The sequence below is a fragment of the Phocoena sinus genome, chromosome 5 (genome assembly GCF_008692025.1).
Source record: "Phocoena sinus isolate mPhoSin1 chromosome 5, mPhoSin1.pri, whole genome shotgun sequence".
In the NCBI taxonomy this organism is placed as follows: domain Eukaryota; kingdom Metazoa; phylum Chordata; class Mammalia; order Artiodactyla; family Phocoenidae; genus Phocoena; species Phocoena sinus.
The window spans coordinates 34,694,858-34,707,878 of NC_045767.1; the positions used below are offsets into that span (position 1 = coordinate 34,694,858).

Genomic DNA, 13,021 nt, shown 5'->3' on the forward strand with positions numbered 1-13,021 from the left:
ATGGCATGGGGAGCTGTCAATATGGAGACGTGGAGCTAGTCCAGGTTCTGCCAATAACTAATGACATGAACTTAGGGAAGTCATGTATCATTTCTGGGTACCCTATTTCCTATAATTTCCTATAATGCCAACACTTCATTGGTCAATTTAAAACTTGAAAACTTTGACATTTCTTCTTAATCTCCTATGTGCTATTAGCAGTTAAATCATCATTTTTATTTAAAATATAACAAATCTCTCTTCCCTTTTCTGTCTTATCTTTATTATCATAATCCATGTTCTCAACCTCACTCCGAAATTCCTCCAACAACTTCCACCATCTCCCTACTCTTCTCAACTTGTCAAAATAATAATATCGCTAGAGACCCGAATTTACCTTGTTACTTACCTCCTCCAGTTGTTCCTCATATGTGTACAATGGCATGTAATAATCTTTAGACTGGCTTTAGGGTTTTATAAAAATTGACCTCACCTATTTTTCCATCTCCTTTCCCACTACTTGCCAACTCTGTACAAGGTTGCCTGCCCTTGCCCCTTTCCTAGTGCACCCCCTGCCCTTAAAGCCAACATCCTTATTTTATTCCATCTCATGCTGTTTCTCCTCCACTTCTGTCACTGGGATGTCATTCCTTATTGTTTATTTGTTTTACAGCTGATGGTGTGAGGCTACATGATTGTGAACTGTATAAAAATAACTTTAGAACTTTTTCTTTGGAGTTTTTTTTTCTTTCAGCTTCATTGAGGTATAACGACAAATAAAACTAAAGTATGTAAGGTATACAATATGATGATTTGATATATACACTCTGAAAGAATTCCCCCCATCAAGTTAGTTACTGCATCCATCACTTGACACATTTAGGGGTTTTTTTGTTAAATTGTTTTGGTTTTGTTTTTTGGTGAGAACATTTAGCTTGTGCTCTCTTAGCAAATTTTAATTATACAACACAGTACTGTCAACTATAGTCATCATGTTATATATTAGATTTTCAGACTTTATTCATCTTATAACTGAAGGTTTGTACCCTTTTACCAACTATCCAAATTCTTCCTCTCCTTCAAGATCCAGACCACAAGCTTCCCCCTTCCTTCATGAAGTCTTCTCTACCTGTTCTAGTCTAGATGGGCCTTGCCATTCTTTGAACTTCCCAAGTTCTTATCTGTATCACTCACTTGGGTACCTGGGTAAATGTTTATTGGTGATACGTGATCAAGCTGTACACGATGTTCTGATTCTCTTTGAATCACTCTGAAAAAACTACTCTATGGCTTTGTAGTATATTTCTCATCTACCTGAAATGTAGTATATTGCTCATCTACCTGAAATGTAACTTTATGATATGTGTGTATTCCTTTTTCATGTTTTTACTTAAAAAATAATTTTACCCTGAGGTCTTCTCTGACTACTCTATCTTCAATTACTAACTCACCACGCCTCCAATTTCCTTTTTCTACCAAAAGTTTTATGCTTAGCACTTCTTGGTATTCTACATACTATGCACTTTTATTTATGTATGTCTCCCACTCTATAAATAAGAGAGACTTTGTTTTCCTCATTAATGCATCCCAGTTCCTAAAGAGTGCCTGGTAGTTGACAGGTGGTCAAGAAATACTTTTGGAATGATTCATTATTAAAAAACTAAAAGCAAGATTAGTAACAGTGATTAATAATAATAAGCAAACACTAATATAAAATTGAGAACTTATTATGTGCTAGGCCCTGCACGCATTATCCATATAACATTACGTAATTCCATTATTATTTAATTCTGACATATTTTCCTCCTTGCCAAATAAAACAAGGCTTAAAGAGGTTAAATAATGTTCCCAAGAACACACAGTTAATAGACATTATTAAAAATGAGCCCCCGGCGTATTTAGTACTGAAAATAAGTCCTTGGCTGAGCTTATCCAACTGTAAAAAACTAAATACAAAATTAGATTCTTTTTTGGATATGAGGGAAGAACTCCTTCGGTAGTCACTTGAAAATCTTTTTTTTTTTTTTAATAACAGCTGGTATTTTAATTTCCTGTCCTCTTTTCTTGTTAGTAATTTATCTTATACTTTTCCCTAAACTTTTACTCTTCCTTACTTACTCACCCTTCACCACCAGGAAGAGAAAATCTTCTGACTTAATGTTATGACTTCACTAAAGAGATAACAATTCTATCTTAAAAATGTGTCTCAGTTCTCATGTTAAGGCCAAGTACAGAATGAGTAGCCACAGTCCCCACAGTGAGAGGTAAAGCAACCACTAAGGCAGGAGGGGAAAAGCAAAGAATGCTTTATTCATAATTACCTAAGATTTTCCAGCATGAGAGGGGAAAGAGGAAGTCTATTTTCAGTGACAATGATTACTCTAAAAACATTAACATGTAAGGGGAAAATTTTCATTATGAGAGTTACCACTGTGCTGAGATCTCTTTCCCTTACACAGTGACTTAAAATTCCCAGGGCAGAGAGGTAATCTAGGCAGATGCACTTGCCCTATGTCTTGAAAATGGCAACATCCAGGGATCATGGGAGTTTAACTGAGGACACACTGGAAAGGATTTCTCAGCACCAGGTCAGTCTCTAAGAAGTATCAAGTGGCAGAGCGGATACTTATATCCTCAGGCATCTGGAGTGAGGGAAGAGATTACAGCTACACAGGCTTTTTAGAAGATCCGCTATGCTGAATGTATAAACAAGATTCAGTGAAACTAAATTATCTGCTAAAGAGTTATAGATGGAAAAAAAAAACAAAAAACCTCATTCTTCCTTTTCTCTAGCTAACCTGCATTTTCTTTTCTACAATGCATCCACAATTTAAACTGGTTTACAGTACAGGCAAAGGTATACATAGTAGAATTCATTCTAGTGTTCATCTTAAATATTTTGGGGAAAAAAGATACATCAGTTCTCTACTTCTATATGTCTATATAAATGATAGTGATGTGATAAAAAAAAAACCCTTAAAAAAAAAACAAAGAAACCCTTTAGGTTGGGACACTCATTAGCAAAACAAATTGATCTTTATTAAGATCAACTATAAGAACATAATGAAAAAAGTGTCTTTCTCTCAGTACCTCTATTTGTATTTTCAGAAAAATCACGTGAAAAAAATCACATAGGCTCTCCTGAGATCTGTCATTCTAAACTTTAGTTCTCTGTTAGTTCTACGAAGCCAAACTGTCATGAAACCCAGCTGCCTAGGTTCAAGAGGTACTCACTTTCAGACCAGCAAATAACCACAGAATAGCACTTTTTTTGGGTCCTCAACAAGATTGAGACAAAGTGGCCATAGGTGATGTAAGAATGGAGAAGAGAAATACTGTGACAAGTGGTTAGAGATAGCACCTTCCTCCATGCTTATTATTATATTTGAATGGCTCTTATCTCTCTTTTATTAAAATAGCAAACATTAAGAATCTGATGAAAATCTACCTTTTCTTCAGAGGAAAAAAAAAATGTATGTATCAGTACTTAAAAGTCAGCACACAACTTTAGGGGATTCATAGACCTTAAAATCTAAGCCATGCATCCTAAGCATAGATAATAGAGGTATCTGAGAGAGTACAGAGTAACTTAGCATTGGAGGTTGTAAGAGAGATTGACCATTAAACTGAGAACAAACTTACACTCGCAAACAAGCACCAACTGTCCCTAGTGTCTTACCAGCAGCTCTATCCCTCACTGCGCCTCCTGGGTCATGGCCTGTTGGCTGCTGCGGAGCCCATCTCCTGCTTCCACCCGTGGTAACTCAACAGGAGCGAGGGCAAGTAGACAATCTTGAGAGGGTCTGCTGCTGAATGGTGGCCAGCCTGGAAAAGATACAGTTTGAATATTTTTAAGTTAGCAAAAAGGAACACAGCACGTACATCTGGTATGAAAGCTACTGCGTAGCATTTAAAGGTTTCAGGTGCCTATAATTGGATATTTCCACTATGCCATTGGCTGTGAAAAATACGGGGCTGGAGGATCTTTCTCAAATCAATGAAAGTCCCAACTGCACCACAGTATTTGTCTAATATTTGTAGAGCAGTTTGCAATATGCAAAGCATCTCTGCTCACATCAGTTTGTGATCACATCTTGATTGTGATAATCAATTAGGTTTGAGACCCACTGGCTTGTATTACTTCATCTGTTGAATATAATAGTTCTCAGCCTTGGTTATAGTTATCACCTTGGGTGTAAAGTTGAGGCCTCACGTTCAGAGATTCTGATTTGTTGGCCTAAAATGAAGCCTTGCTCCCCAGGTGTTTCTAAGGTACAGCCAGGATAGAGAATCATTAGCATAACTCCTTCTACTTGTTGAGATGTAGCACTAACTTAACTCATAAATAGCAAATGTCTATTCCGAATACACCACATCAAGACAATGTGTTAAGTGCTGTGGGAAAGGTAAAGCATTATAACATGTGACCCTGTGCTCGGGGCTTTAATTTACCTGGACACATACTTTCAAAAGATCACATAATAAGATAAATACTTTAAAAATATAACCAAAGTAAGCCTTCACTGGTCAAAAATGTAGTGAAAATCTTGAAATAAGAGAAAAAGTTTAATGCATGAGGAAAGGCTTCTTCTGAGTTTTAAGGGCAGGATGAAATTCAGAGAAAGAGAGAGGCATAGAGAGAGACAGCACTGTTTTCAAGAAAAAACACAGCTGCAAGAATATGCAAAGTAAACTGAAGGATACCTAAAAAGCCCATTCTGATGGGAGGGTTACTATAAAGAGCATTAAGAGAATTTGGAGAGGCAGTTTTGACCTGGAATGTAAAGAGTATTGGTAAAATGACAAAAGAGTTGAGCCATTTTCCAAAATATCTGGAAATAGTATCTGAAATAGTACTGGAAGCTGCTGAAGGCTCATGTCCCAAGAGGTCTTAGTAAATTTACTGGGTTCTTAGTAAATGCCAGACACCATGCTAAAGCACTACATATGTTAGCTCATTTAACACAAACATCTGGAGAGGTAATTATTATTATCCCTATTTTACAGAGTCAGAAGGGGGGGTCACAATTTTCTCAGTTACATAGCTAGAAATAGTATGCTGAGACTGGGGCATGCCATTGTTTTTTAGCAACATGGCATCATAAAAGTCACGTATTAAGATTTAGGGTTTTTAAAGATTGAGATATAACTCACATACCATAGAATTCATCATTCTGAAGCATTCTGTGGGTTCAGTATATTCAAAAAGTTGTGCCATTATTGCCACTATCAAATTCCAGAACAATTTCATCACTCCTGAAATAATTCCAGTACCCATTAGGAGTCAGTCCTCATTCATCGCTCCTCTACCTAATTGACCTTCTCTCTCTAGGGATTTGCCTATTCTGGATATTTCAGATATATTAAATCATGAAAAATTTGGCTTTTTGTTTCTGATTTCTTTCACTGAGCATAATGTTTCCAAAGTTCATCTATGTCTTAGTGTGTATCAGTACTTCCTTTTTATGTCTGATATCCCACTGTATAGATGTACCACACTCTTATCTATTCATGATAAATATTTGGGTTATTTCTACATTTTGGGTATTATAAATAGTGCTACTATGAACATTCATTTACAAGTCTTTTTCTATTGTGGTAAAATATGTGTAACATAAAATTTACTAATTTAACCATATTTGAAATGTATAACGGTGGCATTAAGCACATTCACGCTGTTGTGCAACCATCACAACCATCTCCAGAACTTTTTCATTTTCTGAAACCAAACTCCATACCCATTAAACAACTCCCCATTCTCCCCTCTCCCAAGCCCCTGGCAAACACAATTCTACTTTTGGTCTCTATGAATTTGACATTCGAGGTAGCTCATACAGAATCCTATTCGTTCTTTTGTGACTGGTTTATTTCACCTAGCATAATGTCTTCAAGATTCACCCATGTTGTACCATGTGTCAGAATTTCCTTCCTTTTTAAGGAAGGAGAGTGTTCCATTATATGTATATACCACATTTTGGTTTTCCATTTATCTGTTGATAGACATGGGTTGCTTCCACCTTAAGGCTACTGTGAATAATGCTGCTTTGAACATGTGTGTTCATTGTTTATAAGTTTTTATATGGACATATGTTTTCAATTCTCTTGGGAGGAAAATTCCTAGGAGTAGAATTGCAAGGTCATATGATAATTCTATGTTTAACCTTTTGAAGACTGCCAAACTGTTTTTACAAAGTCTCTGTGCCATTTTACATTCCCATCAGCAACTGTGTGAGAGTTCCAATTTTTCCACACACTCATGAACACTTGTTATTGTCTCTTTTTTTAAAGCCATCCTAGTGGGTGTGATGTAGTAGAAGATTTAGGGGTTCTAAATCATTACATATAAGATATTGGCTTGGAACGTCCCTGGTGGTCCAGCGGTAAAGAATCCACCTTACAGGAGACTGGTTCAAGATGGTGGAGTAGAAGGATGTGCGCTCACTTCCTCTTGAGAGAACACTGGAATCACAACTAACTGCTGAACAATCATCGAAAGAAAGACACTGGAACTCACTAAAACAGATACCCCACACCCAAAGACAAAGGAGAAGCCACAAAGAGATGGTAGGGGGGTACAATCACAATAAAATCAAATCCCATAACCACTGGGTGGGTGAATCACAAACTGGAGAACACTTATACCACAGAAGTCCACCCACTGGAATGAAAGTTCTGAGCCCCACGTCAGGCTTCCCAACCTGGGGGTCCAGCAACAGGGAGGAATTCCCAGAGAATCAGACTTTGAAACCTAGCGGGATTTGATTGCAGGACTTCGGCAGGACTGGGGGAAACAGAGACTCCACTCCTGGAGGGCACACACAATGTAGTGTGTGCATCAGGACACAGGGGGAAGGAGCAGTGACCCCATGAGACTGAAAAAGGCCTACCTGCCAGTGTTAGAGGGTCTCCTGCACAGGCGGGGGCTGGCTGTGGCTCATCGTGGGGACAAGGACACTGGCAGCAGAAGTTCTGGGAAGTACTCCTTGGCATGAGCCCTCCCAGAGTTGCCATTAGCCCCACCAAACAGCCCAGCTAGGCTCCAGTGTTGGGTTGCCTCAGGCCAAACAACCAGCAGGGAGGGAACCCAGCCCCACCCATCAGCAGACGAGCAGATTAAAGTTTTACGGAGCTCTGCCCAATAGAGCAACACCCAGCTCTACCCACCACCACTCCTCCCAACAAGAAGCTTGCACAAGTGTCTTAAAGATAGCCTCATCCACCAGAGAGCAGACAGCAGAAGCAAGAAGACAGACAATCCTGCAGCCTGTGGGATGAAAACCACATTCACAGAAGGATAAACAAAATGAAAAGACAGAGGACTATGTATCAGATGAAGGAACAAGATAAAACCCCAGAGAATCAATTACATTAAGTGGAGACAGGCAACCTTTCAGACAAAGAATTCAGAATAATGAGAGAGAAGATGATCCAGGACCTTGGAAGAAGAATGGGGGCAAAGACTGAGAAGATGCAAGAAATGTTTAAGAAAGACCTAGAAGAATTAAAGAACAAACACCTAGAAGAATTAAAGAACAAACAAACAGAGATGAACAATTCAATAACTGAAATGAAAAATACACTAGAAGGAATCAATAGCAGAATAACTGAGGCAGAAGAACAGATAAGTAACCTGGAAGACAGAATGGTGGAATTCACTGCTGCAGAACAGAATGAAGAAAAAAGAATGAAAAGAAATGAAGACAGCCTAAGAGACCTCTGGGACAACATTAAACGCACTAACATTTGCATTATAGGGGTCCCAGAAGGAGAAGAGGGAGACAAAGGACCCAAGAAAATATCTGAAGAGATTATAGTAGAAAACTTCCTCCACATGGGAAAGGAAATAGCTACCCAAGTCCAGGAAGCACAGAGAGTCCCAGGAAGGATAAACCAAAGGACAAACATGCCAAGGCACATAGTAATCAAACTGACAAAAATTAAAGACAAAGAAAAATTATTGAAAGCAACAAGGGAAAAATGACAAATAACATACAAGGGAACTCCCATAAGGTTAACAGCTGATTTCTCAGCAGAAACTCTACAAGCCACAAGGGAGTGGCATGACATATTTAAAGTGATGAAAGGTAAGAACCTACAACCAACATTACTCTACTCAGCAAGGATCTCATTCAGATTCAACAAAAAAACAAAAGCTTTACAGACAAACAAAAGCTAAGAGAATTCAGCACCACCAAACCAGCTTTACAACAAATGCTAAAGGAACTTCTCTAAGTGAGAAACACAAGAGAAGAAAAGGACCTACAAAAACAAACCCAAAACAATTAAGAAAATGGCAATAGGAATATACATATAAATGATAACCTTAAATGTGAATGGATTAAACACTCCAACCAAAAGACACAGACTGCCTGAACTGACACAAAAAGAAGACTCATATATATGCTGTCTACAAGAGACCCACTTCAGACCTAGGGACACAAACAGAGTGAAAGTGAGGGGATGGAAAAAGATATTCCATGCAAATGGAAATCAAAAGAAAGCTGGAGTAGCAATACTCATATCAGATAAAACAGACTTTAAAATAAAGAATGTTACAAGAGACAAGGAAGGACACTACATAATGATCAAGGGATTAATCCAAAAAGAAGATATAACAATTATAAATATATATGTGCCCAACATAGGAGCACCTCAATACATAAGGCAACTGCTAACAGCTATAAAAGAGGAAATCGACAGTAACACAATAATAGTGAGGGGATTAACACTTCACTTACACCAACAGACAGATCATCCACATAGGAAATTAATAAGGAAACATGAGCTTTAAATGACACAACAGACCAGACAGATTTAATTGATACCTATAGGACATTCCATCCATAAACAGCAGATTACACTTTCTACTCAAGTGCACATGGAACATTCTCCAGGATAGATCACATCTTGGGTCACAAATCAAGGCTCAGTAAATTTAAGAACACTGAAATCATATCAAGCATCTTTTCCGACCATAATGCTATGAGATTAGAAATAAATTACAGGGAAAAAAACATAAAAAACACAAACACATGGAGGCTAAATAATACATTACTAAATAACCAAGAGATCAATGAAGAAATCAAAGAGAAAATAAAAAAAATACCTAGAGACAAATGACAATGAAAACACGAAGATCCAAAACCTATAGGATGCAGCAAAAGCAGTTCTAAGAGGGAAGTTTATAGCAGTACAATCCTACCTCAAGAAAGACGAAAAATCTCAAATAAACAATCTAACCTTAAACCTAAAGGAACTAGAGAAAGAAGAACAAAACCCAAAGTTAGGAGAGGGAAAGAAATCATAAAGATCAGAGCTGAAATAAATGAAATAGAAACAAAGAAAACAATAGCAAAGATCAATAAAATTAAAAGCTGGTTCATTGAGAAGACAAAATTGATAAACCTTTAGCCAGACTCATCAAGAAAAAGAGCAAGAGGACTCAAATCAATAAAATTAGAAATGAAAAAGGAGAAGTTACAACAGACACCACAGAAATACAAAGCATCATAAGAGACTACTACAAGCAACTCTATGCCAATAAAATGGACAACCTGGAAGAAATGGACAAATTCTTAGAAAGGTATAACCTTGCAAGACTGAATCAGGAAGAAATAAATTGAAACTGTGATTAAAAATCTTCCAACAAACAAAAGTCCATGGACCAGATGGCTTCACAGGTGAATTCTATCAAACATTTAGAGAAGAGCTAACACCCATGCTTCTCAAACTCTTCCAAAAAATTGCAGAGGAAGGGACACTCCCAAACTCATTCCATGAGGCCACCATCACCCTGATACCAAAACCAGACAAATATACTACAAAAAAAGAAAATTACAGACCAATATCACTGATGAATATAGATGCAAAAATCCTCAACAAAATACTAGCAAACAGAATCCAACAACACATTAAAGGATCATACACCATGATCAAGTGGGATTTATCCCAGGGATGCAAGGATTCTTCAGTATATGCAAATCAATCAATGTGATACACCATATTAACAAACTGAAGAAAAAAAACAATGTGATCATCTCAATAGATGCAGCAAAGGCTTTAGACAAAATTCAACACCCACTTATGATAAAAACTCTGCAGAAAGTGGGCATAGAGGGAACCTACCTCAACATAATAAAGGCCTTATATGACAAACCTACAGCAAACATCATTCTCAATGGTGAAAAACTGAAACCATTTCCTCTAAAATCAGGAACAAGACAAGGATGTCCACTCTCACCACTATTATTCAACATAATTTTGGAAGTCCTAGGCACGGCAATCAGAGAAGAAAAAGAAATAAAAGGAATACAAATTGGAAAAGAAGAAGTAAAACTGTCACTGTTTGCAGATGACGTGACACTATACGTAGAAAATCCTAAAGATGCTACCAGAAAACTACTAGAGCTCGTCAATGAATTTGGTAAAGTAGCAGGATACAAAATTAATGCACAGAAATCTCTTCCATTCCTATACATTAACAATGAAAGATAAGAAAGAGAAATTAAGGAAACAATCCCGTTCACCACTGCAACAAAAAGAATAAAATACCTAGGAGTAAATCTACCTAAGGAGGTAAAACACTTGTACTCAGAAAACTGTAAGACACTGATGAAAGAAATCAAAGATGACATAAACAAATGGAGAGATATACCATGTTCTTGGAGTGGAAGAATCAATACTATGAAAATGACTATATTACCCAAGGCAATCTACAGATTCAATGCAATCCCTATCAAACTACCAATGGCATTTTTTACAGAACTAGAATTAAAAATCTTAAAATTTGTATGGAGACACAAAAGACCCCAAATAGCCAAAGCAATCTTGAGGGAAAAAAAACAGAGCTGGAGGAACCAGACTCCCTGACTTCAGACTATACTACAAAGCTACAGTAATCAAGACAGTGTAGTACTGGTACAAAAACAGAAATATATATCAATGGAACTGGATAGAAAGCCCAGAGATAAACCCACACACCTATGGTCAACTAATCTATGACAAAGGAGGCAAGGATATACAATGGAGAAAAGACAGTCTTTTCAATAAGTGGTGCCGGGACAACTGGACAGCTACATGTAAAAGAATGAAATTAGAACAGTCCCTAACACCATACACAAAAATAAACTCAAAATGGATGAAAGACCTAAATGTAAGGCCAAACACTATAAAACCCTTAGAGGAAAACATAGGAAGAACACTCTTTGACATAAATCACAGCAAGATATTTTTTGACCCACCTCCTAGAGTAATGGAAATAAAAATAAAAATAAACAAATGGGACCTAATGAAACTTAAAAGCTTTTGCACAGTAAAGGAAAACTATAAACAAGATGAAAAGACAGCCCTCAGAATGGGAGAAAATATTTGCAAGCGAATCAATGGACAAAGGATCAATCTCCAAAATATACAAACAGCTCAGGCAATTCAATATCATAAAAACAAACAACCCAATCAAAAAATGGGCAGAAGACCTAAATAGACATTTCTCCAAAGAAGACATACAGATGGCCAAGAGGCACATGAAAAGCTGCTCAACATCACTAATTATTAGAGAAATGTAAATCAAAACTACAATGAGGTATCACCTCACACCAGTTAGAATGGGCATCCTCAGAAAATCTACAAACAACAAATGCTGGAGCGGGTGTGGAGAAAAGGGAACCCTCTTGCACTGCTGGTGGGAATGTAAATTGATACAGCCACTGTGGAGAACAGTATGGAGGTTCCTTAAAAAACTAAAAATAGAATTACCATATGACCCAGCAATCCCACTACTGGGCATATACCCAGAGAAAACCAGAGTGTAAAAAGACACATGCAGCCCAGCGTTCACTGCAGCACTATTTACAATAGCCAGGTCATGGAAGCAACCTAAATGCCTATCAACAGACGAATGGATAAAGAAGATGTGGTACGTGTATACAACGGAATATTACTCAGTAATAAAAAGGAACGAAATTGGGTCATTTGTAGAAATGTGGATGGACCTAGAGACTGTCAGAGTGAAGTAAGAAAGAGAAAAACAAATATTGTATATTAACGCATATGTGTGGAATCTAGAAAAATGGTACAGGTGAACGGTTTGCATGGCATAAATAGAGACACAGGTGTAGAGAACAAACGTATGGACACCAAGGGGGGAAAGCTGGTGGTGGGGGCTGCGTGTGTCGTGGTGGGATGAATTGGGAGATTGGGATTGACATATATAGACTAATATGTATAAAATCGGTAACTAATAAGAACCTCCTGTATAAAAAAAAATTAAAAGAGAAGATCTAAAAACTTAAAAAAAAAAAAAAAAAGGAGAAGAATCTGCCTTACAATGCAACGGACGTGGGTTCGATCTCTGGTCAGGGATCTAAGATCCCATGTGCTAGGGGGTAACTAAGCCCACACCCCACAACCACTGAGCTTGAGCGCTTCAACTAGAGCCCGCATGTTGTGAAGTACAGAGCCCATGCGCCACAACTAGAGAAAACCCACACACAGAACTAGAGAGAAGCCCATGCGCTGCAACAAATGATCCTGCATGCCTCAATGAAGATCCCGTGTGCAGCAACCAAGCCCTGATGCAGTCCCCAAAAATTAAATAAATAAATAATAAATCTTAAAAAAAAAAAGGGATTGGCTTGCCACAGTTCAGATGTTAAGTGATAAGTCTGAACAAGATGCTGGCAGAGGAAATGAAATAAAATGATCAAGCAAAGAAATATTACTGATTGAGAAATGGGTGGATATTAGTAACACTCTAGATGTAGGGAGAAAAAGAAAGACTCAATTATAGTAATAAAGCTTTGAGCTTGGTTGCCTGGAAGAACGATGGTATTAATCAGAGAAAATTCTATAAAGGAATTTGAAATGACAAAATAAATTTTTGACATCATGTATTTGAGGAATCTATGTATTCCAAATAAATAATTATCAGACAGGTAAAGATCAGGAGGTTAGGGCTGGAGACAAAAAAACCCCTCACAAGATATTTCATTAACATCTTTATTGGAGTATAATTGCTTTTACCTTGTGATTTTAAAAAAGGTCA

At 37.4% G+C, this 13,021-nt stretch overlaps 1 protein-coding gene across 1 annotated transcript in view; it reads right to left on the reverse strand.

Annotated features, from left to right (window-relative positions):
• TET2 (tet methylcytosine dioxygenase 2) overlaps positions 1–13,021 on the reverse strand; it is a 141,745-nt gene that overhangs the window by 92,711 nt on the left and 36,013 nt on the right. Inside the window, exon 2 of the mRNA XM_032631827.1 lies at positions 3,659–3,804. The gene's annotated coding sequence lies outside the window, so the exon portion shown is untranslated. The remainder of the gene's footprint in view (positions 1–3,658; positions 3,805–13,021) is intronic.